This window comes from Sinohyriopsis cumingii, chromosome 1 (assembly GCF_028554795.1).
Source record: "Sinohyriopsis cumingii isolate HCF-2022 chromosome 1, ASM2855479v2, whole genome shotgun sequence".
NCBI classification, from domain to species: domain Eukaryota; kingdom Metazoa; phylum Mollusca; class Bivalvia; order Unionida; family Unionidae; genus Sinohyriopsis; species Sinohyriopsis cumingii.
In genome coordinates this window covers 71,317,275-71,344,750 of record NC_142961.1, presented here as the reverse complement: position 1 = coordinate 71,344,750, position 27,476 = coordinate 71,317,275, and the positions used below count along the sequence as shown (strand labels likewise).

Sequence of the window (27,476 nt, the reverse complement as noted above, 5' to 3'; positions counted from 1 at the left end):
AGTACGGCACAAAGGAAACATCAGTTTGCCTTGACAATGGTGAGGTAAGACGGGATGGTATAGGTTCGTGGGAGGCGAAACTTTGCACTTGATCAAGCCTTCGTATTGTCGAATGTTTTTCAGGTCGATGTGTTCCGTTAACAATTGCGGGTGCCCTACAGGAAAGCGACAATATTTGCACACGTAGGGATACAGCGAACACACGTCCAAGTATTTGATTTCTTCTCCTTTCTCTTCGTCGGCTTAATACAGCAAACAGGTGGCATTGGTCCTTCCTCCGTACAAACTATCCCTCGGGTTCAGCGGGTCCATGAACTGGTAACTTTCCACGAGACCTTTAAACTCGGGATCGGTTTTCATACGGTGATCGTACTCGTGTTCCCACATTTCCACCACTTGGTATCCTTCCTGTTCCAACTTTAGGCGCCGCTGACAAGTGTCCTGGTACAAGTCTTCCATGGTTCGTTGTAAAAACTGATTTTTGTGCTACGATCAGGGTAACAGACGGGACATCCGTGAAATAAGCAACCGTTAAACTCGTACACGATCTTGGGGTTTTCTAAGTCCCAGCCATCTACCGAATACGTTCCGATGGTCTTTTCACCCCCTCCGTTGCGGGCATGCTGAATCCAGTTGTCTTCCTTGTCGCACAAGTAATGTAACCAACGTAGGGCTTTGACCGAGTATTGACGTTTGACATAGTGGGTCGTTTGAGGGCTGATGACAGCTACGGTGTTTTCGGGCATGAATCGTTGTCGATACACTAAGGAACACGCTTTGGCAATGGTGCAAGCTTCTTTCAAAGGATCGACCCCTCCGTGTTCCATGAACAGTTCTCGAAATTTTCCACAGCAACGCCGTAAAATGTCCACGTCGGAACGACAATACTTTAGCATTTCTTCCTGAAAGTCGAAAGGGTCGGAGGCGTGAGCCTGGTACCAAGCGTAGAAAGCTTCTCGTTGTTCGGTACGCATGTTGTCGGGGTCGTAATAGTGAGCCTCAGGTAAATGGGGTAGAACGGCGTGTTGATTGGCTTCCGTATTGAAAAAGTATGGAAAGTACCCTTTAGCCATTTCTGTCATTCCAAACGTTTTAGGCATTCGACTCAAAGGCATGGCCAAATAGCTCATCGAATCTTTAAACTGTACTTGTCCTACTTGCATGAAAATGATTTTGGCTCCGTTCAAAGTCACTTTAGGACGTTCGGTGCCATGTTCCGTATAGTATCTGAGAAGAAACTGTCCATCGTATCCGGAAAAATTGTGAGCCATCACCGTGACATGACGATGACAATCTCCGTAACGTTCGATGTCCTCTTGGCTCCACGTCTTGTCGATGGGGTCTAAGACCCATTGGGCAAAATCGGCTAACGTGTTCGGTCCCCGAAAGATTTTTTCACGCCCTCGGGGAATCTTGCTGCAGTGAGGACAATGACTGAAGATAGGGTCTTGAATGCACTTCTCGCACGCTCGATGAGCCACGCAGAAATTAGGAATGTGAATGCCAGTCTCTTGCATGCATTCGAAATCGAAAAAGATGAAATTGCCTTTCTTCTTGTGACCGTCCTCTTTCTCTGGTGGGGGTTGGTATTTTTGCACGTAGCATGGGTGTTCCAAGTCCACGATGTGACATTTTTTCTTTCCTCGACATACGTGTGCCTTGGCAGTATTGGTACATATGCCTTGTCCACACGTAGGGCACAATCTCAGGAGTTGACAAGCACATTTCTGCTGTGAACCTTGCTTCTTCAAATGTTGTTGGTAACAGGTAGGGCTGACAAACGTGCGCAGAGAAGTTGAACAAGGCACTGGTTCTTTGCTCAGACAGGGTGGAGAGGCCAAACATCCTGAGCATTTCAATCCACAATGCTTGTGTTGCTCTCGATTATTAAAACCATAATCACATTTCTCACAGTAATAACTGTGTCCCAGGAATGCAGTGATACTGGTAATGGTATCGAAATGGTCATCGTGATAATAAACATGAATATATTTTCCGCCCTTAAAATCTTGGCCTCGAAACAACAGAGGCCCGCGCATTTCTTGAGGGTGCACTTTCAAGGTGTATCGTGGAGCTAGGGCATCTTGCAATTTTTGCATCTCAGGAATGCCACAGGGTGTGTCTTTGGACAGTCCGGCTTGTTGTAACAGGAGTTCTACTTCGTTTCGTTGTTTGGCTCGGTTCGATTTTCGAATGTTCAGCGTATATAAAAGGGTGTGTGTCTTGTCCTTTCACTATTCATTTCACTCTCAAGCCGAGCACAACGATGGAAGAGACTAACCAAATCGAACGTTTCGTCAGAGCTTTGCGAGGGGTCATTAGAAAATTCTCTTCAGACCAGCCCACGGACTACTCTCCTTCCTTTCGAGATAAAAGTCAAGATACTTGCTATATCTGTCAGAAGAAAGGGCATTGGTCTTCAGTGTGTCCAGACCGTCAAAAAAGAAAAAAAAAGGGCTAAAAAAGACAAAAGTAAAGATACCTGTTATTATTGTCAAGAAAAAGGACATTGGTCTCCAGATTGCCCAAAAACGAAACAAGAGGAGTCAGAAGAAAAGAGGAATTCTTCAGAAGAAGAGAGGGATTCTTCAGAGGAAGAGAGGGATTCTTCAGAGGAAGAAGAGGAAGAAAGAAGACAATTCTATTTACAAGAGGCAAAGAAACAGGAGAAGAAAAGAAGAAGGGAAGAAAATGAGGAGAAAGAAGAGGAAAAGACGGTGAAGAAATTCAAAAAACAGAGAGACTAAACAAGGAAAAAAAAGAAGTCAATGAACTTTTTAAAGTGTTCTGTTGTGAATTGTGAATTGGATTGTAACAATGGATGAAAGAATAAATTAATTACGTAAGGTAAGTGTCTTTGAGTTTTGATTTTAAATCAAGAAGCTACACTCACGCACTCATAGAAAGACACGTACTATAGGGGTAAAATGTTTGTTTTTTTTTATTTTTAGTTATTGGCAAATTGAAAGGCTATCTCTCTTCGAGAAATGTGGGTGGCCCTGAAAAGGGCCTTTTCTTTGGTGTAGGAGTGACTTTAAGCAATCAACTTTAACTGCCTTAAGCCTTTGCCACGGCCAAGGCCTACTTCTGGACGGCGTAATGTTGATGATGATTGGGTTGAAATCACTAAGGGTGGTACGGTAGGCTTAGTCACAGGGTTAACGTGTTTAGCTCGGGAAGAACGTATTCTCTTCGGTCGTAATAAAGAAGTCTGATACATTTGTTTCAGACTTCTTAACTCCGCTAAAATGTCCAACAGTACCGTGACCGTTTGATTTTCACCCTCTTGTTTCTTTGCTGCTACTTCTTCTTGCTGTTGTTTTTTTCTTACCTCTTCTTCTTGCTGCTGTTGCTGTAGGAGAAAAGCTTGTTGCGCTTCCTTTTGTCGTTGTATAAATTTCTCCAATTCATCTTTCTGTCTCTGTCTAAAATTCTCCACTTGCGGTAATGAAGAAGGTAACGAAGGTTCCGGAACAAATTCTTGCGAGGTAAGAAAATCCACAAAATGCCAATTCACCTCTTCTGAAAGTAAGTCCGGGTTCCCTTGGGTGGTCTCCCCTGCTGGTGCACCCCAATGGATCGTTTTCTGAGTTTCCGTCATGTTGAATCACTGTCGCATAGATTGACTGCACACAAGCGCTAGCGAATCTATATAGACCACGTGACGTCACAGACTGCTGTCTTCGGATTGGATGCGGGCTGACTGAATTTTGTAACGCGTATTCGGATTGGTGAATGAACTCAATCCGTTTCAATCCTTCCTCTACCTATAAATAAGCGCAGTTCACTGCATTGATTCACCTGTTCTCGTCGCTTCAAGATGTGGACCACAGTCGAATCATCCACCCTTGTGTCTTCCATGATGTTTAGGACGGACATACTCATGTATGTCCGGTCCAAGTGGACCGTTGTCGACAAGTCAGACACCAGTCTGTGGATACGAAGAATGTATGTAGAAAGACAAGGTTGCCTGAAGAGGACACTGATTTATGGCCCTCGAATAAGACGCAGCTTGAGGACAAGAAGATGCCGCAGATGCCCTTTATGTTAATGGATACATTAACATAAACCCAGAGGCCCTTTTCAGGGCCACCCATATTTCTCGAAAAGAGAATGACTTTCAATTGCCTACCCTTTTTTAAAAAAAAAAAATTTATTTTAAAAATTTAAAAAAAAACAAAATCCCATATTAAATTCTCCTTGTCCCTAGACAGACCCAAACTCTATTGACCATGTTCAATTTCCCTTGTCCCTAGACAGACCCAAACTCTATTCCCATGTAATGCTAATTCCCCTTGTCCCTAGAGTTGCCCACGATTTTCCTCCATGTTAAATTTACATAGTCCCCAGAGTTGCCCAGGGGTGTCTGTAATGGTAATTCCCATTGTCCCTAGGGTGCCCCTATTCACTACTGAGGAGGCAACAAGTTACTCTGAACGTAGGATATGCTCAACTGTTCCTCCCTTGCCGGGGTTGGAGAATAAGTGGCCCCACCTTTCTACGAAGAAATCGATCCCATACTTTCTTGGGACATGGAAGTGCTTTTCTGACCTGAAGAGCTAATCATCTCGTAGTGATGTCTTATGGGCTCTGCAAGCAAACTTGAACATTCTGAAGAAGAGGGGAAGGACGTATCCGCATTATATATATATATATATATATATATATATATATATATATATATATATATATATATATATATATATATATATATATATATATATATATATATATAATACCATATATCAGTTGACAATAATTTACGAAATGCGGAGAGATTTTTCTTTGTGGAATTTTAACGAGTCAGTCTGGGTGAGTGCCCCAAGCCTTCTTGTGGCCACACTTCTCCACAGACTGTCCTGACATTGTTCTCTGAAATACTTATTTCCTGCAAGAAAGCAAAGAGTAATGACGACATGTTACCTGTCTGTGGTTATATACTGTATGCTGCACAGGCTTCTGAGGGTACACAAGATAAACAATAAGAACTCAGTCTTTTCTTGATGTCCAATAAGTAGCTCAACTAGTAAACAACTAGTTAGAGAGGCAGGCAGTAACGTCTTCGAACTCCATGGTACATCTTTTTTCAATGATGTATACATTGTTAGTCTTATTTGGAGTTTTCCCAGAGAGAGAGAGAGAGAGAGGCAGGCATGCAATAACGTCTTCTAACTCCATGGTACATCTTTTTTCAATAATGCAGAAATTGTTCGTCTTATTTGGAGATTTCCCAGAGAGAGAGAGAGAGAGAGAGAGAGAGCAACAACATTTTGTAGACCAAGAAGTTGCTCTCCACTTTTTTTTCCTGACAGCTGTTAGAAGAAGAAAAAAAGCAGAGACCTAGTTGTTGGTCTACAACATCTTCGAGCTTCATGCAACACCTTTTTTTCAAAAATGCATAGATTGTTGGTGTTGTTTTGGTGTAACAACGTCTTCGAGCTCCGTGCTACATCTTTTTTTAAAAAGATACTTAGATTATTTTATTTGTGTTTTTGAGAGAGAGAGAGAGAGAGGACAAGAATGTCTTCAAGCTCAATGCTGGAGGTGGGGCTAATTTTTTCGAGTTATCTCCCCACATCGACCTTGACAAATTATGTTGGCAAACGGCCACGAAAGATCATGTTGAGGACGCATACTATGAGAAAATAACTGTAGAAAGTGATGAACAGTGTTGCGAAAAGAGTAAGAAACAGGTAGTAAAACGCATAATATACTACTTAAATGTAAATTTGTAGTCATAATTGATACATATAGAGCAAATTCAACAGCTTTCATATCGTATTGATCACTTTTTAGGGTGGCATGTGGATAGTAAAGCAAGATTTGATATGACTGCATTTTGTTATAAATAAAAGGATTATGTGGGACGTAACGCTTATTAATCATCGTAAAGTTAAATATGTATTACACAACACCCATGTATAACTTCCAGAATGTACCGACCCCAAAAAGGCCAAGGGCATATATTTTCCTCCTATTCCTACAATGTTAGACATCGACCCAGATATTTGTTTTGGGGTCGAGAAACATAAATATCTTGGTCGATGTCTTTCATTGTTGGACTAATTTGCCTCCTTGAATTCTTGTGTTTTTTTATTGTTGCTTTTTTGTGTTTTTTTTTGTTGTTGTTGAAATACCATATTTTAGCGGTGTTGTGTGATTGTTACTGTAGTCCTACAATGTAAGACGTGTCACATGTTATTTATGTTTTAGTGCTAATGGCCTTTTGTAACGTGTTCCAATGTCGATTAACATCAGAACGAGTAGTCAAAATTTCAACAATATCTCACACACTTGGGAGCCAATATCCACACTCTTCCACAAATTTATGTGTAATCAATCAATATACATACTGTGTTGTCTTTATCCTGGTAGAATCAAAATCTGACACTAACAAATGGACGCATTTTCACATTCCGTTGACATACATTTGAATTTTTTGAAATGCGATGGTAGTCAAGGTATGTAGAAGTAGGTTCATGTGGGGATATGTTTCTTGAATGAATTGAAACTTTACTTAATGTTCCAGTAGGCACTACAGACATAATATATTTTTTATTCATTTTTTTTTACAGAATAAAATACTTCAACTTAACTTGATTGCAGCATTCCTGGCCTCCACTTTCAAGACAACTGAAATGTAGCCCCAAAAAACCTTGAAAACAGGTCCATTTGCTTGTGTGAGAATTTGAATTTATTAGGAAAAAGACATCAAAGTAAGTAAAGTCTGACTAATACATTCAAACTTTAATTTGTAGAAAAGCACTGCTAGTCTGCCAAGCGTGTGAGATATTCCTTAAAATGTGACTTTCATTATGGTGTCAGTCAACATCAAATCATACTACACAGCACCATTGTTTAGGCAGTAAAACCCTAATGCCCAAACCAAATATATCAAAGACAAAGTCTTACATTGTGATAGCTAACTTATATTTGGAACAGTTTTGTAGATTGATACGTGTAATTGTTTCCTGTTTCTTTTCATTAAAAAAGAATTTGTCATCGTTTTACTTTGCTTGATGAACAATCTTTGTCTTAATAAACATGTCGATGTCAGAATAGTATATATCACCGTAAACATTTAGGTGCATTTACTCAAATATACATTCATTGTTTTTAACATTTTTAACAAATTCCAGATGCAAATAATTGATTGCTATGGATGTCTATAATACTGGCAAGGTCTTAAACTGGTGACGTAAAGAGGAAATCGGGTCAATCATAAATAACAGGGTAGGCTAATAATTCAGCCCCTCACCCATGATGATATTAATTGGCAGTTATGGGACAGCTATCACCTATTCATTAACACACGCAAAAGTCTGCAGCCAAAATTGGCTGCACACAGTGGTGTACATTTATACACTTGCCATTATTTCACACAGCAGTGGAGCTACCGTTTGGCTGAAACATTCTTTCGGTGACATGTTCATTATATTCCTGGAACAAATCCCATGTTTGGTGACTTGTAAATCCATTTGGAATATCACAACCCTCAGTCCTGTGGCCATTTTGAATTTTGTGCTAGATACTGGCAATTACTGGTATGTATCTAAAGTGTATGCAGATTTGTTCTGGAAAGATTTGCATGTAGCAAAATTGTAACTTTAATGAACAGGTGACATCAGACCCACATATGTTCCATCAGTATTAACACAGATTTGGGGGTTGATTTATCAAACTAATAAAAGGGTATTACAGTTTTGTTTTTCAATATGTGCAATTTACATTGTGATATCATAACACACAACATTCAGTCCAGTTTCTGCTTGATTACACCATTTAACATTGATTTTTGGTGTATTTGTTTCTCATGTCATGTATGTAATGACCTTCCAAAGAAATGTGGATTATAATCAGACAGCAGTTCTCAGTGGCTTTTACCTTGCCATTTTTAACTTTATGCAGCTAAAAGAACTCAAGGAAGAAGATAAAGTTTCTTTGCAATCACTGATTTCAGTGTTTTTGATGTCCATTCTACTTACGATTAAATAAATGGAATAGACCTTAAAGTAACAGCAGATCTGGATCTTTGGGGTTTGTAGCATTTATATAAAGTTAGGATTGGTACTTGGATACAATGGCTTTCTCTGTTAGAATGTTTCACTTTAATTTCCCTGACATAATTCCTAAGTACTATGTATTCCAAAGTCTTTGTTTTAACACCTCTTTGCTACAATGTTTAATTGGGTTTAACATTTAATTTGCATGGTCTGTCTGAGAAAATTTGCTTTACTATGTTATTATCACCGGATTTGCTGAAGAAAGATAAACAGTAGTGGGCATTTAAATAACAAATGTGTAACAAGAAAAGTTCCAGGTAACAAAAGCATAATAAAATCACACCATTCATAATCAGTAAATAACAAAATCCTAACAAAGATGACAGGTAACAAATATGTGATAATCATACCTCATTCATAATTGGTACTTGGTAGAACCATGGTTGCTGGTTCAGTGCCAATTAAAGCATCAATAGAAATGCTTCTGTTTTGTATTTTTTTGACTAAATAATTTAGAAATATTTAGAAATATCCATGAACTATTGTTCTGTACCTGCATGTTGACTAATTGAGTACAACTTAAACAAAATCTGTCTTGTGTTCATTATGAATTCTGAATTGTTAAAATGGCTGAAATTTTATCAGTCAGTAAAAGAACAGATGTCTGTTAAGACTCAAAGCTATAAACTAAAGTTATGAATAATAGAAGCCAAAATGATGCAAATCCAGAGATACCTCACAAATGTTGAGCATGAAATTACTGCCCACAGATGCAAGCTGTTTTGTTAAGGCAAAGTTAGACAGATTCTATTACTAATGATATCGATGCTGATATTCCCTTTGCTACAGTGCATGATGTTGACTTCAGTCTGGTGACAAGGAACTTCATTTCTTGGATTATGTTTATTCTGATAGTGACACTGTCATAATCATTGAAACCTAAATTTTTTTTAAAACAAGAGAATATTGCTTCCTAAACTAGTGCTTCCCAGGAAGCAACCAAATTATTGAACAAAGACAGTTATGTAATAGTGATTTTATAATTTCACCAGCTGTTACATGTACATGTATGTGACACTTTCACCTGATTCACTAACTGGTTTATCTTGTGTTTTTTAAATACAAATGTTAATTTTTTTGAGAATGTTATCTCCATTACAATAAGTTCTGTCAGTATGAATTGTTTACTACATGTATGCCCAGTGTCATTGACATGGTCAAGTACAAAAACATTTTGGAACAAACAAATGAGACTGATCTAAGGTTTCAGAAATAACTTTTTAAACATCCCAGTCCCTAGTGAAATGTCATAAATAATCTTTACTGTACTTAATGAAAAGTCCAATTTAACTGCAGACTGTATAGACCCAGAAGTAACAGCAGATCTGGATCTAGGGCATTTGTAGTTGGGTGTATGCTATTCCGATCCAAAGATGTACTGTATGTATATTTTCTTTTCTCCAAGTCGTATCCAATTGTAGACCAGTTTTTGCCATTGCCAGATAATGATAAAGATGTTTGTTCTACAGATTAGTGGCAGCAAGCTGCATATACCTAGCTCTGCTGGCTCACTGTGTTGTGCCTTGAGTGAGCTATAAATTTAACAAATACTGTCTCATAATCATTGTAATGAGAGAGGGGCACATACAGTGTTCCCCTGACAGCTCATCAAAGTTCAACACAGGTTAAGTGACAACGGGCCAGGCTCTACATTGTTTCTTTGTAAAAATAAAGGGTTCATAACATGTTCTGCTTTATAAATAGGTGCCCTTGGTATGGAGATATCAGGTTGGGCAGGTTTCATTTTGTTTGCAAAAGATGGTATCTGTCGATATTTTTTTAGTAAAGTGCCTGAAGAGATTTTTAATGGAGAAAATTAGGGACTAGTTAAAAATATTAAAAATATATTCAGCATAACAGAAGGAGATACAGCCAGACCTGTTCTAATAATTGTAATCTTTTCTCAGTAGTCACCTGTTCACCATGGCTATTCTAATATCCTGTCTGCAAATTTCCTGTCTGAATTGGTCACTAGAGAATATACAGTGTCCGTTGTCTGTGCAAACTGAATTCTTGCTTCATGAGGAAGGTATTGTTTAGATAAAGGAATATCAAGTGAATTGATGTAAAGATATTTCTTATCTCGATTGTACTGTCACACTGACAGTGTAACTCAAAGGTGTCAATATGTCAAATTAGGAAATGATGCATCATTAGGTAGATTATAGTCAAGTAGAGGACTAGAGGCAATTTGTTTGATGGATTGTTTCAAATGTGTTTGTGATATCGCAGCAGAAATTGAAGTCACCTGCTGTGCACGGTTGACAGGTATGATTTGCCGTGTTAATCAAAGCTTTCTCTGAAGAAAAAAGTTTGTCTTTGAAAACAGATACATGTTACCTGTACATCCCATTTCATTAGGGTCAGGAGTTTTTTGTAATTCAAAATGTGATGGTAAAGGCAGGTGAAATTTTGGTTCATGGATCACACTGAATAGTCATATACAGCTTGTTTTGATTGTTTGTTCTTGACAGCTTTCTCAAATAAGCCAACTGTCTTTCTTGGCAAGTCGATTAACGACTAATCCAGATATTGTTTTCTTAGTGTGAACAAAAATAATTTCTTTGCATTCAGGGGTCATGCTACCAGTCGAAGTGGGTGACTAAGTAAAAAAAATGTAAACTTTGCCTTCATCTCTTAGGAAAGCAAAACTGATTTTGCCTTGTGGTTTTTTAGAGGAACATTGAATGGCTTTCCTTTTTGAGATGCTTCCTCGCCTTAGCCAGGTTAGTTACAGTGTTATGTTACAGCTATGGCAAAATGTAGGCTTCAAGCCATGAAATAGTTGTTGTTGATATCAAATGCGCCAACAAACTCTTGCATATTCACAGGCATGTTCTTTGATAGCTGATTGACAATTAATCCTGTACCAAGTAAGTTAGCAACTATCACTGTCCGATTTCTGCAAGTTATCCTTTGATGATAAAAACATAAAAACTTGTGTTTCAAAACGTAAACCTATGTAAATAGCAATTTTTGTTTTAAGAATAGAATCGGAAACATGAATATTTTGACTGCTATGTGTACATTATTTTCTTCGCAAAAGTCAGTTTGGAACCTTAAGTGAACCTATTATGGGGAAATAATGACACATTGCTGTGTCTCGGAAGTACCACTTTATTAAATTGTCTCTTTTCATAAACCATAGATTCAGAAAAATATACAACTTATTGAAAGCAGACTCTAAGTACCGGTATAAGGTTATTGAAGATTTAGGTTTAAAATGCAATTGTGTTGGTCAGAAACATACAGGACAGTGCTATGTTTTGGAATTCAAGAGATGCTCTATGGCCAAGTTTGTATTCTGACTTCACTCATTTGTGTGAAAATATACGAAGAAAAAATAAGTGAAGCAAATACTCCAATGTCTAATGTTACACCAAGTACATAGACATTGGACTGTTTCTGTGAAGCTATGAAGTGAATGGTTACATTAAGAAAACCTCTCTTCCTAAAATTAGTTGCATTTGCATCATTTCAAGTGCCATTTTATTGTGAAATTTCAGACAGTAAAAAGAAAAATTCTCAGTTAAGGGTAGTTGATTCAGCAGTTGTACTAACTTGCAGTTACAATACTGTAATCTAGTTACTCACTTAAAATTCATTCATTCTGTTGTTCTCATTTTAAGTCATATTGCCAAAACACACTGCGTATGAATATGATAGTTTTTAAACATGCACCAAGTGTTTATAATATAGGTAGAACTCAGAACATTTTCTACTTCAAAATAAAGAATTGCTTAAAACCAGTGTTAAATGCAAATATGCATAATGGGAAATAGAGAGCATAATTCAAATAAGAGAATGAAAACAACACACATATATATTATGTGTTTTACTTTATTCCCACATCTTCCAGTTCAGCTCTCACTTTTCCCTGTTTCTGTCCAAAAGGAAGAAGTCACTTCTCCCCAAAAATTCAAGTCTAGCTTGATCCCTGTGTATATTTTAAAGTAGGTGATGATTTCATTAACATCTAGGTTGACCCCTGTGTATAATTTAAAGTCAGTGATGATTTCATTAACATCTAGGTTGACCCCTGTGTATAGTTTAAAGTCAGTAATGATTTCATTAACATCTAGCATGATCCCTTTGTATAGTTTAAAGTCAGTGATGATTTCATTAACATCTAGGTTGACCTATGTGTATAGTTTAAAGTCACTGATGATTTCATTAACATCTAGGTTGACCCCTGTGTGTATAGTTTAAAGTCAATGATGATTTCATTAACATCTAGGTTGACCCCTGTGTATAGTTTGAAGTCAGTGATGATTTCATTAACATCTAGGTTGACCCCTGTGTATAGTTTAAAGTCAGTGATGATTTCGTTAACATCTAGGTTGACCCCTGTGTATAGTTTAAAGTCAGTGATGATTTCATTAACATCTAGGTTGACCCCTGTGTATAGTTTAAAGTCAGTGATGATTTCATTAACATTTAGGTTGACCCTTGTGTGTATAGTTTAAAGTCAATGATGATTTCATTAACATCTAGGTTGACCCCTGTGTATAGTTTAAAGTCAGTGATGATTTCATTAACATCTAGGTTGACCCCTGTGTGTATAGTTTAAAGTCAGTGATGATTTCATTAACATCCAGGTTGACCCCTGTGTATAGTTTAAAGTCAGTGATGATTTCATTAACATCTAGGTTGACCCCTGTGTATAGTTTAAAGTCAATGATGATTTCATTAACATCTAGGTTGACCCCTGTGTATAGTTTAAAGTCAATGATGATTTCATTAACATCTAGGTTGACCCCTGTGTATAGTTTAAAGTCAGTGATAATTTCATTAACATCTAGGTTGACCCCTGTGTATAGTTTAAAGTCAGTGATGATTTCATTCATAGGATGGATTAAAGTGAGCAGGATACAGTAATCTTGCATTTAATATAAATTAGGGAGAGAACAACATATGTTGTTTTTGTTGTTGTAGGGTTTAACGCCATTTTTCGGCACATGATAGGCTATACATGGCAGCCAGTATTAATGGTGGAGGAAGAACCCGGCAAATCCCCAGAAAGAACCACTGACCCTCAAGAAGCTATTGGCAAGCTTTCTCACATACCCACATTAGCCGAATCCGAGACTCAAACCCACGCAGACAGAGGTGAGATGGCAGTGATCCATAACGGAGAGCGCTTTAGGCCACTCAGGGCCCCCGAGAACAACATATACCCATAATTATGATTTTGTTGCACAATGCACATGAAACACTCTTGACAATAATAATAATATTAATGATACTAATAATAATAATAATATTTGGTGTATGTTAATTGTTTGAAAACCAATTTTTTAAAAGTCAGCCTATGTAGAGTGGTCACTTGTGTGCAATGGCCATATCCAGTTTTGCCTTTTTCCATGAGTGGTCACTAGCGACAGGTTTGAATATATTTGGAAAACCTTTGTCCTGTTCAGTATTGAAGAGCTATACATTTCATGTCACCTCATTTTTGGCTCAGTGTAATGAAGCCTTAGTAATTGTGCATATTGAGTACATTAGTCAACTTGAGTAGAAAAATGTTTGGAATGGGAGTACATGTATTTGCTACTGTGAATGTGCTGACAATTGATGAATATAAACACTGTTCTCTATATATATGTAAATATAGAGAAACTTGACAAGCTGTCATGTGGAATCATCAGTTTGCAAAAATTTAAACCACTCTTTTATAATCTGCCATTTGACAGAGCATAGTATGCTATGGCCATGTCTGTCTGTCAATCAGATTTTTTTTCTTCCACATCATTACTTCATTTCTTGATCATCTGCAGTTTCCAAACTTTGGATTTGGCTTTTAATTGGTAGTTGGTGTAAGAAAGAAACCTATGGACCTTTATGTTAAAAGGTCACGGTCAGTGTCTGAGAGAAGGAAATTGGTTTCCATGCAGTAATATGAGTTCTACATGACATACACTGGACCTGGACCAAACATTGTGGATTGTTTGCACTTGTGATAAGGAAAACCCTAATGATTGTAGAGTCAAAAGAACAAATGTCAAGGTCACAGTGACTTAAAGGATAAAAATGGTTTTAGCACAATAGCAATGGTTGTACATCACATATCTGAACCTAACAACCGCTCTGGTGACCTAATGGTTAGAGTGTCCACTTTGGATGTGGGAGGTCGTGGTTTCAAACATATCATACCAAAGACGTATAAAAATGGTACTAACAGCAGCCTCATTAGGCGCTCAGCATTAAGAGGTTAGTGTTAGGACTGGTCGGCCTGGTGTCAGGATAATGGGACTGGATGGGACATGAGGCTACATGTCTGTGGCATGATGCACAAGTGCCAGACATCACTATAAATGATGCCACACTGCAGACATCGTAGCAATATGATGGAATTTTTTTTAAAGCTAATAATAATAATCCAAATTATTCACACACACACACACACACACGTCTGAATCAGCATTGTGGATAGCTTGCTGTTTGGTTAAGGAAGAAGTCTGCCAGTATTTGGGTCAAGTCAAAGGTCCACAGTGACAGAAAAAATGGTTTTCACACAATAATATTAGTTCTGCATCATGTACAGGTACTTAGAAGGTGGAAAATATTTTTTACACAAAATTTTCAGTTCTTGATAATGCAACTTTAGAAAAAGAAAAAAATATGAATCACATGCACTTTATATGTAATAAAGAGATCTGTTGATTCTGGAGTTTAGATGTCATAGCCTTGGTCACCATGCCCTGCTGGTGGCTTAATCTACTGTTCATGTTACTAGTGGTAAACCTATAAAGGCATGAAGCCACATTGTAAAATCCTGAGTGGACTGTTAGACTGTCAGATAAATGTTTACCAACATTGATATTCAGGTCTTTTCTCATATTTAAGTATTTGGCAAGACAAGGAGAGGTGCAGTGTACAGTTCCATAATAGTTGTCCCATTTATGTGAATAATGAATACAGTGATACATAATGACTACATTATTATGTTAATAATGAATGCAACAGTAAGAATGTTGTGACGGATTCCTCTACATGAACAGTTGACTCCTTGCTGTGAAACATGTTTTTTTAAACATTTTTTATAAAACGTTTTGCTTCAGGCATTAAGTAAATTTAGAGTCAGCTGTTTTAAATAAACTATACTTTCTCAATTAAGGCCATCCCATTTTCAGTATCAAAAAATCTTGCATGTCAAATGAACTCTGATTTATTTTTGGGTACCCAATGGTAAGTACATGTATAGAATTTAAATATGAGGCAAATAAACAAGTACAGTGGTTAAAAGTGGTCATCTTTTTATCTGTTCAGGTTTAACTCAAATAATGTTAAGCTAGTTGTACATATAATGCATGTTTTGAATGGAATTCTTTTGAACTTTCTATAGGAGTACATTGTAGCATTGTGTATGTGCATGTTTTCGATAGAATGGATAATAAGAAGGGTAGAGTTATGAAACTTGTTTTCAAAAGAGTCCATTGTACTAAACAGTTTTGACACAGATCTGATAACACACTATTCACAATTTAAAACAAAAAGCCAGTCTTCCAGGGTATTGGCATTCTAGGCAAGTGTAATAATAGAATCTCCATTGATCAACTGACAAATCCTTCGCAAGGTCTTCTACAATTACATGTGAATATATATATATATATATATATATATATATATATATATATATATATATATATATATATACACACACACACATATACATACATATATACATACATACATATGCTAGACAACAAATGCTATTAAAAACTAGACATGTGATCTACTGTTGCAATAAAATTGGCACCAAACTTTAAGGATGAGTACATACAAGATTCATACAAATGGTAGTAGCAAACATGTAAAATTATAGGTGAGTACATTATATAACAGTGTTGACTAAGAAGATTTTTTGAAAGCTAGGCATTAGTCAAATGACTTTATATAAGGTGGTGTGGAATTCCATAGTTTGGCTCCAGAAAAAGAAAAACTCTTCTTATAAAACTTAGAATTTGGTTTAGGTAAATATAACTTGTTGTTTGAGATGAATCTTCCTTCTACATATGTACAACAAATTTAAAGTCTGTGGGCAGCTTTGGTTAAAGATTTTCCAGAATATTTAGGTCAGTAATCCAACCCACTCCACATCCAAAATATCTTCATACATGTATTCGAAATATAATATCAACACAAATAAAAAAAAATCAGTACCACTTCTGTCCTCCTCGGTGGGACATGGTCAACAGCTATGATGGGGATGCATTTTAGTTCAGGTTTTTTCCTTCACTTTAATTTCATAAAATTTATTTCATGTTTGGACTATAACAGCATCATACACTTGATTTTAAATACTTGACCCCTCACACCCTTGGGATAAATCCCTGGGTGGGACCATGGTGTCAGTATATAGGTCATCATTTGGTGAAAGTTTTAATTCCATCTCTTATGTTGTTTTAATGAACTCTATCCAGTTCACTAAAAGTTTGGACTATTTCATTATACCAAATTTCATTTTCTTCTTAAAGAGTAAAACCTGTTATGAGAGACCAGGGCCAACCAGAAATGGTCTCTTAAGATAGATGGTCACTCATAGCAGGTTTGTACAAAAAGTTTCCAGGTCCAGTTTCAGAACAATTTAAAGAAAAATAACCACAATCACTGTACATATATTATATTCTTTATTAATAGTTCTTGATAAAATACTGTATGAATTCATCTAAAAACAAAATTATATAGCAACAAGGATATACTTCTATCATCAAACATGAAATCACATTTACACTTGAAGATCTGTAAATATTAGCATATGAAAACGTTTCTGGTTTACTCCTTTTCCTTTATAACAACCAACATTTCTTTTACTGATGTTTAATCCACTTTTTTCTGAGTGGTCTTCCTTTTCACTTCTTTCAGTTACGATAAATATTTAATCCATCCTTAAAATTTGTCTCATTTTAGTTGGAGATTCCATTGTTATTAAGGTTCTAGGTGTTAACATTATTAGTGTTCAGTTGTAATATTGAATGTAAAGACGGTTTTGACTGGGCTATGGGAAAATATGAAAAATCTATACATGTGCATTGTATATCTAATAATTAATGAAATAAAAAGAAACAATTATCTCATCCAGAAACAGAATCATTTACTCAGAGACAGAAGTGAACGGCTTCATTCATAGAAGACATAAAAGGATTAACTTAATAAACAAAGTGTGTAACCTTGTTGCACCAACTTAAATAGATGATAGCTTTGATTGCGATGTAATCACTTAACACCAGGGGAAAAAACAACAAACATCACAAGTCTTGAACACTATCAATCGAATCCTGCAAACGATTCTCTCTTGCTGATTTAATAGACAATGACCTTATTATTCCCCATACGGATTAACTCTAAAGACAAACAGTATAAATGACCACTACGTCAATTTTGGCACTATAATGGAAATTTGTGACATGAACATTAGCAAGGTTTACGGACTGTAGCATCTATCACCAGTAGCCTCAATCCTTTTTTTTTAAAAGGTTCTTTTTGTGTTTGTTTTTTTTTCTTTCTCAGAACAGTCATTACTAATCAAGCAGTCATTGTAACAATTGATTACGTATAGGTCATTGGTGTTGATGTCCTCACGATATAGTCATTCATAGGGATGCTGGATCATACTCTTACATATGATCTACGATAAGGCCAGAAGCAGGCTAAGTGCGGGAATAATTAGTCAGGTTCCCTGCTTCATATCCTCCCTGCATTGCTCTCCCTTTTACGAATAGCAGAGAACAATGCAAGGAAGCAGGGAACCAGACAAGGTAATAATCGACTTGTACTTTAGTCTTGTTTGCAACAGAAACTATAAAACCCTAAAAGCATACCTACAAAATTTTAGATACAGGTAGCCAGCCCGTTTTTTTTTTTTTTTTATAATCGCATGGGTAGTCATTGTTACAGAGATTAAATAAAGGTTAGTGGATTATATCCTTGTTTTTGCAGTGTGGTTGTTCATAGCAGTGTCAAAATGCATATTTTGCCAAGACATCAGTGGTCATGTTCAGCAGGTGGTCGCTCACGACAGCGCGTTTATATAATAAAATCTATCTGTGCATTACAATTGTTGTCACTTATAGCAGAGGTCATTCATAACAGTTCTTACTGTACTGTGTTGCCCTTTGGTTGTGTCCCTGGATGTGCCATAGGATTAAGATGTTGGATACTTTTGGTTTAAAAGTTTTCTTATATTTAAATGACTCCTAACTTAGTTCATTTCATAGTGGAAAATTGTATGGTCCCTTTTTCTCACAGTCCCATGGCGGCTTCATGGTTTTGTCTGTGAGTGGGGCAATATGATTATGTCTAGGTGGGGCCGTATAGTTACATGCCTGGTAGTGGTCATTCAGTTATGATTTAAAATATTACCTTATACCACTCCTGCTCTTAAATTATGCCCATTTCTGGTTCTGCTTGGGCAAAATATATACCATTTTTGGTTCATAGTCTATTGGGAATATATACATAATATACTTCCATTACTTCCTGTGGCATACTTGCCCTTGGATCATGCCTCTGGTTGGGTCCATGGGGCAAGAGAGTTGTACACTTTCAAATATCAGCTTGTCTTGGGAGTATATCATGTTTTGTAAATCACACTTCTTTCTTATTCCATTACTAACCTTCCCTTTGTAAATGTTTTACTCATTTTTGTAATGGTCTGCTGTCGATCTGTCCATTAGCATGAGTTTTTATCACCACTAGTCCTGAACTATGTAGAGGATTGCCTTGAAACCCATGGTTGAATTGGTCCTAAATGAAAATGGTGCTGCTCGCTGCCATGATGGCTCTCTTGAAAATCTTGTTATCGGTACTCCTTCGGCATGACTGGTCATATCAGTATGGGGTTTACATTGAACGTGTTATGTCAGGTTGGCTGTAGATGATGCTGATCTCATGTTCAATATGGCCATCTTGAAAATTTTGTTCTTGTTACTCCTTAAGTCTGGATGGTTATATCAAGATAGCGTTTTCACTGAAAAGGCTTTTTTGTTCAAAAAAAAAATGATACTGGTTTGTATTTTAGTATAAAAATTTTGTTATTGCTACAGCTCCTGATGGATGGTCATATCAATATTTAGTTTTCACCAGTAAACTTAGTATAATACCTGTACTGCTCAAGTGACCTAGTGGTTAGAGTGTCTGCCTTGGATGCAGGAGGTCACAGGTTTGAACCCAGCCGAGTTATACCAAAGACTAATACAAATGTGACCGCTCCGGTGGCCTAGTTTAATAGAGCATCCGCCTCGGATGTGGGAGATCGTGGGTTTGATCCCCGTCTGAGTCATACCAAAGACTTACAAAGATGGTACTAACAGCTGTCTCGCTTGGCGCTCAGCATTAAGAGGTTAGTGTTAGGACTGGTTGGCCTGGTGTCAGGATAATGTGACTGGATGGGACATCATGCTGCATGTCTGCGGCATGATGCCCCAGTGCTAGACATCACTATAAACTGCCACATTGCAGACATCATAGCGATATGACTGAAAAATTGTTAAAGCTATGTTAAAAATCCAAATCACACACATGCATAAAAATGGTGCTAACAACTGCCTCACTAGGCACTCAGTATTAAGAATTTAGTGTAAGGACTGGTCTGCTTGGCTATTTGGCTCGCACATGAACAGATGGGTAAAAGTTGGAGTTCTTGTTTTCTTTGGTTTTTTTTGCTTAATGGACCCATTATTTTCATATCGAGACCACTCTTTATTCTAAATGACCATCTTATCCTACTTTTTGCAAAGGTTCATCTGTATGTTTGCAGTTCATACTGGTTTGCCTTAGATCTGAGACCAAAACGTCTAAAATCAGGACACAAAATCAGATTCTGACGACAGGCAAATTTTGGGTGGAAAAAAATCGGGTCCAAAAAATGAGTTTTTTCCCCGCTGTATTTTGTAGTCAACTAGAACTTCCAGATTATTTGGTATCATTGTAGAGCTACATCTGTCTTCCTTTCTATATGCCACCCACTTTAGTGTATCATTCATTACCTTGACGCTACAGAGCTTGGCAGTAGGCTACTACCTCCTGCCATGTAAACTCGTCACCAGGGGTTAATGTGTTAAGGATGTTTGTGAAATGCTAGAGTATTTAACTTTTTTTTTTTAAATTAGATTTTTTCATCGCTAAGGGGACAAGGAATCAAAAATCACAGAAAGGTTAGTGTGCATTTTTTGGGGTTGTGCTCTTCTTGAATTTCTTTCTCCTTGTGAGGCTTTTTACATAGAAAATGGTAGAGAATGTATCCTGTCACTAGAAAAGGATAGAAAAAGTACCCTGTCACTAATTGCCCATTAATTAATAGCTGAATGAGTGTTTAAAAATTCATCAAAATTGCATAGGTTGAATAACATGCGCAAAGAAAAGTATGTTGGTGAGTGAATTTTTGTCAGTACAGTACATGTATGACAGAATGATCCGGGTCACATCAGTTTTCCACAGCTGAAAGCTTGTACAGTCAATTTACAACAGTTTATAAATCACTAAGACTTTTCTTTCACAGGAGTGTTATTGCAATTAAATTGTTTGCAATATTTATTTTTCTTCATTGCCTCATAGTGCTCTGATACACCTAGGTACAGATTAACCTGATATTGATGATGTCATGATATGATGATTACATCATTTAAGATCTGTAGTAAGCAATAATATCGTAACATGAATAGTCATTGTAGACTAAGATTTGCTACCACATTTTGTAGTGGTAGATCTGGAGCTCCTCATACTCAGTTATAGACCCTGATTTGCAAACCCAGTTGACAATGGCAGGTCTGGAACTTATTATTAAATGTTGTAGACCCTGATTTGCAAACCCAATTGGCAATGGCAGGTCTGGAGCTTCGCATTAAATGTTGTAGACCCTGATTTGCAAACCCAATTATCAATGGCAGGTCTGGAGCTTCTCATACAGAGTTATAGACCCTGAGTTGTAAAACCAGTTTGTAATGACAGGTCTGGAGCTCCTCGTATGAAGCTATTAAAGAAATACAAAAGTATTGTAATAGAGAATTTTTGGGTAAGAGAGTGTCCATGAACTTGGTGGTTTGAAGGTCAGCAGTCCAACTGCATTATCAACAACATATCAGCTCTCACTGTAGTGGAGGTAAACTAGGGTTATTTGCAGTTTTGTGCATATACATACACCAGTGAAAAAATCAGGTGGGGATGGGCAAACAAAAAATCTCAGATTTGAGAAGACCCAAAAATGGGAACCATATCCAGAGACTTCTGAAATCTATTAAATAGTAATGCAGATAGTAAACAGTGAAAGTTTAATGAATAGAACTGTAAAATTGTTTGCTAGTAGACTGGTACTGAAACAGCTCTGCATGGACAACTGGTGAAGTGATACACCTATGCCATGAATATTGCAGTGCACAAACTATGATATGATACATATTGATGGACATAAATAATGAAAATAAATGTAACAAATAATTATTAATGGTATTTGATGATTACAAGTAACTTTTATAAAGCAAAGATCTTTTTTGATTCAATATTCATCTTTAGTGTTGATTTGTGTATTTATATGATAAAATCATTGATGCTTTGATACATTGGTGAATTGTTTCACTCCTAGTGTGGACACTACGAGTCTTCTGCACATTTTTCTCTATAGACTAAGCCCTAATATTCTTTTAGTGAGCTAAATGGCCATGTTGCTTTGATGGCGCTAGAAATGATTGAAAATTAAAGTTTAGCTTTTGATGCTAAAAGGACATATTTAACAGTCGTGGGGACGTAATCAAGTTAATGCATTAATAGATTTATTTTGTCAGGTTGCTGTTTGCTGAGGAAGAGAGGGAGATGGAAGAACAGATGTTCATTCATTAATAAAATTCAAAGTTTTGGGGAAAGAAATACATTCATGTAATTCATGGTACAAAATAAACCTTTGTTGCATGAACTTATTAAGCTTTTTGTTTGCTGGTTAGTTTAGTTCTTCAATAGTTTGATATTAATTCTATTTAAATTCTTTCAACATAGTAGAAAATTGTGTATAGTTAATTTAGTCCAAACTTTTTTGAGAGATCATAGTCCATATATATTCCATTTCTGATATATTAATTTTGCAAAAAAGAAGTTTTAATTGAAAAGGCTATACATATGCAAGGAATTCAGATTATTATCAGATTTCAGGATTGGTCTTAGCCACATCTTTGGCAAGCATGTTGATAGTCTTCAGAAAAGTTGCTATACTGCCTTCCTTCTCTTTCATAACAGGAGTGCCATCAGATCCCATACCATATACTTTTTGCCGGGAAATTCAAATCTAAGTAAGAAAGCAGTCATGCAGAGAATCAGATGTTGATAAATTAGTATAGCTTGACTCACTTCAGTTCAGATACTGCTTTACTCTAATGGAGCAGATACCAAAGAGATTTAGCTGTTTTGTGGACAGTATTAACTGCCACATGTCACATATCACAGCTCAGTCAGGAGAGATACTCTGGGTTGTACAGGTGGTTGTCATTGCATGGCAAGTCAGATTGTTTTTATCAATTGTTTGGTTGCTTTTTATTTCTGTCCTTACATGAACTTTACAAGATAAGTCTACTACATGTACTACTACACATAAAGGATTAAAATAACATGACTGATGTCCATCAGTGCCTCAAACAGTGTCATCCAGCAAAACTCAGCCATTGAAAAGGCCTGATACAGTAGTACCTTTAATATGAAGGCATGTTAAATGGTTGTCCTACTGTCATGCATGTCATTGGACATTTGTCATCTGCTAAACAAGTAGAAAACCTGTCCAAAAATCCTTCTAGTAAACAAGTAGTTAACATGACCCAAAATCTGTCTCATAGACAAGTAGAAAACATGACCCAAAGTCTATCTCGTAGACAAGTAGTAAATGTGACCCAAAATCTGTCCCATAGACAAGTAGTAAATGTGACCCAAAATCCATCTGCTAAATAAATAGAAAATCTGGCCCAGAATCAGCTCTTGTGTTAAAAAATAAGGAACAAATGCTTTAAAGAACTTGTTTTTGATAAATTGAAGCTTGGAAGTAAATTAAGTAAAAGAAAAGAATGAAACCCAAAAAGTTTGTAAAATTCAACAAATAATTTATTTCCCTAGAATACAAAGTGAAATTAAAAATAACTTAAAAGTATGGAGAATGAAATCTGAAATAGTCCTAAAAGTTCTGTCATAAGTCCAAAAATATAAAGTATTCCAAATGAGTTCCACTGGTGTTCCAAATGATATGCTACAGTTTTGATGTATCACAAAGGTGTAATCCACTGTAATTCCAAAATATTTACTTAATCCTGAAAGTTATGAGCACCTTGTAATTTCATTGAATAATCTAAATAAATAAATAAATTAAATCCTCTCAGCTGTACACAAATAAAGCTGATTCTTATAAGAAATATGTTTAAGATAGGAACAACTAATTCTTGGGTAAACGTCCCTTATATTAAAAAACAAAAGTAAGTTGTAATTTCAGAAGCAGAATGATGGTCAAACAATCATTTCTAGATCATTCTTTTATGTCAGCTAGGTGAGGTCCTTCAGCAGCTAACCTATCAGTAATTAGGTCTTCTGATTTTCTTAGGGGGAAACCCATGACCCAAATTAAAATCCCGTCATGCTTGTTGACAAGATTTCCTCTACGCCTTTCAAGGACAGAAGGCCACAGTAACAAGTTTACTCCAATTTAAAGTACAACCCACTGTTTCTAAGCTGTGTAATTTTATTAAAAAAATTACCCTTTCAATCACAAGTATAATCATAACAATTAACACACATAATTTAGATATAAATATCAACATGTATATTATATGTTTTAAAAACTGTGTATTGTGTTTAATCCCTTCACTCATTTTGGGAAAAGATATTTAAAACCAAACCATTTGTTTAGACGATTTCTGTCAACCAGGAAATTCAGGTTAGTCAAATGCAGAAATTAGCAATGACACAGAAGTAGTTTTGCATAAATATGCAATAATATTTTTAAATTCATGTACTGTATATACTCACTTATAAACTGGATCCAGCTGCAAACTGTATAAACCCAGATCTTGCATTATATAATGCACTGGCAGATCTGGGTTTTGTTAGGAGTAATCAGTAGAATAAATAACTAGGACACTCATCTGTGAGTGCATAAAATAACAGCGATCAAAGTTTATGTTATTTGCAGTGGGACCCTACTTTTAAGCAAATATATGTGGCAGCAGTGAAACCTTTCTCTTGAGGAACACCATAACTTTGTCCTTTCTGTACAGGTGTCCTTAGGATGGGGATATTTCCATTATATTGTCATGTTTTTTGTATTTTTATTGCTCTTTTATCATGAACGTTTAAGACTGTTCTTTTTCCTTTTTGTGGTACTGTATAGCCTCACAGTGATTGTGCACCATAAAGTCTACAATCAATCAATCATTATGATAAGGTCTTATCTATAGAAATTAAAGATATTGTGTTTTCATAAATTTTGCCACTTTTGGATAGATATCCTTTATGTATGAATGTGCTTGCTAAGGCATGTTTTGCTGATGTGTTTTTTGCATGTGGACATTGTAATTTACATTGTTCTTATCTATATTTTTATGTACAGATGTTGTCAGTACTATCCGTGCTATCCTTATCATTACCACCAAAACATGAAGAAAACAAAAATGGAATATTTTAGCCCTTTAAAAAATAGTATTTTTGTGGGTGAATAAATGTGAGAAAAATATCTTGAATATATTCATTATGGTGAAATGTGTTTGTTCTTGTATGTAGTCTTGAGCTTGTGATCATTACAGGTAAGAAATACTATAATTTTCTCTCAAAAAGCAACTAACTGTAATAAATATATGATTAATTTATGTTAATAGTGGATGGCTGTGTCCAGGACCATAACAAAGGACCCATTGCAAGTATTGCATGTTGCTCAGGGCAAATATTGCCAGTACATTTCTGTAGTAAATGTTAAGTGGCTGTTATCACATTCCTCTGTCACTGTTTACATGGATCTTCCCAAACTTGATTGTAATTGTATCAGCTGTCAACCTTGAGGTCAGTGTCAAAGGCCAAAACAGATATGTTTATATAACTTATTTAACTACCTGTAGGAAAGTCATGAAACTTAACATTTTTATTCTGATGTATCCATGTAATTGGTTCTAAGTAGAAATGTTGCCCCTCTGACATCAATATGACCACTATAACAGTTGTTTTAAAACTGTTGTTATTGCTACTTGTCTTCATCATTTGGACATATCAACAAGGTGCTTTCTCTAAAAGTCAAACAGTCCTTATTTTATGTACGAAATGAAAATGATGCCAACCTGACCTCCAAAACAGTCCTTATTTTATGTATTATGTAGTGAGTCCTAAATAAAAACAATGCCAACCTGACCTCCAAAAGAGTCATGGTACATTTAGTCCTAAATTAAAATTATGCTAATCTGACCTCCAAAAAGGTCTTTCTGTATGTATTATGTAGTTGGTCCTAATTAAAAATGATGCCAACCTGACCTCCAAAACAGTCCTTATGGTATATAGTTAGTCATAAATGAAAATGATGCCAACCTAACCTCCAAAACAGTCTGTATGGTATGTAGGTAGTCCTAGATTTAAAAAATGTCAACCTAACCTCCAAAACAGTCCTTATGATTTTGTATATAGTTAGTCCTAAATGAAAATTATGCCAACCTGAGCTCAACCTGACCTCCAAAACAGTCCTTATGGTATATAGTTAGTCATAAATGAAAATGATGCCAACCTAACCTCCAAAACAGTCTGTATGGTATGTAGGTAGTCCTAGATTTAAAAAATGCCAACCTGACCTCCAAAACAGTCCTTATTGTATGTAGTAATGATACTTTCTGAGGCCTTCCAAAATAACTTATTAGATTTTTATTCCTGTTATTAATTACCTTGACATTTTTCAATTTAAGTTATATTGAAACAATGCACTGAGTTTGCAGTTAAAAAGTTATGACAGAAATAGTCTTTTCAGTGACTCATGCTGCTTTCAAAATCATGGCCATATATTTTTATTTAGTTATCAGCTATTTCAGATGCAACTTTGTGTTTTAGCTATTCCTGATTTGTTTCTATTTTATAAAATGTACCGCAATTTGTCATGAATTTAAAGGACATTATTTAGTTGTTGAACTGTTTTTGACATGTTCCAGAATTCTTTAAAGAACTGTTTGATTTTTTTTAATTAAGTGTTTAAATTCATTTTAGTACATTAACTGTTTTTCATTCAGGAACTCATTCTAGAAGAGTTGCTGAACTCATGTGGTGTATTGTAAAAGTTGAAGAGTAAGTCAAAAACTTGATGAACTGCCTATAATGTGAAGAACTCCATTTCACACGGGAATGATTAAAGGTCATATTGATATGGGGTTCTCAGTGGAATACTCTTTGTGCTATGAAAAGGATGATGATATGCAATCTTTAAAAATCTTACTTCTGATGAATGGATGGTAATATTGATGTGGGATTTTGAACACTTGCATAATGGTGGTTGTCTTAAATAAAAGCAGTGCTGATCTGAACTCCAGCATGGCTTCCATGATGGCCATACATAAAAATGGCATAGCTACTTCAGAATGGATGGTTGCATTGGCATTGTTTTTATTTTACTACAACACTCCTCTTCATATGAAAATAGTGCCAATCTGATCTCCACTATTGCTACTCATGTTGTATTGGCATAGGTTTTTTACTACAACATTTCTTTTATGTATAGTGATGTTAATGGTGGCAGTCTGATACCACTGTTGCTAATCATGTTGTATTGATACTGGGCTTTTACTAAAAAAGATGTGTGGCAATATGTGGTTGGTCCTTGATGAAAATGATGCATATTTGACCTTTAACATGGCTGCTAGGGTGGATATCCTGAACATTTGCTCATGCTGACCAGCTTATCATATCTTTATGGAAATTTCACTAAGTTATTTCTTACAAAGTAGAATGCATCCTAAATGAAAATGAAGAAGATGGAACTATCAACATATTTTTGTTTTTTTAACAGACTTTTTACATACAGTGTAGTCGCATTTCAACAAACAAGTTTACAGTCAGCACTGTGACATTGTTTTCAAGGTCATGACTCAGGTTTTGTCTGTGAGCATGATAACACATAGTATGAATTTTTTTGTATATACTGGTTTGTGAATTTATCAAAATAATATGTTAACTGAGTACCAGTTTACTGGTCATAAATTGGGTTTTAGAACTATGATGGCTTTAAAATATATAACAGTTCAAACAACTGTTAATTATGGATAGTAACTTTACACATGTGTATATAAGGATCTCTTGACAGTAACTGAGAGAAGTTCAGCAATCTTTTTTATCAATTACATCATTGTTACGGTCAAAGGTCATGACTAAAATTTGTTGTACCGCACTTGTGAGCACGCTAACTCCAGCATATGAGTAAGTATCTTCTGA

General features: G+C 36.0%; 1 protein-coding gene across 3 annotated transcripts in view; it reads left to right on the top strand.

Moving 5' to 3' along the window:
- Positions 1-5,585: 5,585 nt before the first annotated feature.
- LOC149807093 (beta-1,3-galactosyltransferase 5-like) overlaps positions 5,586-27,476 on the top strand; it is a 42,062-nt gene continuing 20,171 nt past the window's right edge. For 2 of the 3 annotated variants that reach the window (XR_016421780.1, XM_089961848.1), the window contains exons 1-2: positions 5,592-5,693; positions 6,576-6,716. The gene's annotated coding sequence lies outside the window, so the exon portion shown is untranslated. Of the gene's footprint in view, positions 5,694-6,575; positions 6,717-27,476 lie in introns of all 3 variants that reach the window. The other variant, XM_089961857.1, reaches the window with a different exon arrangement.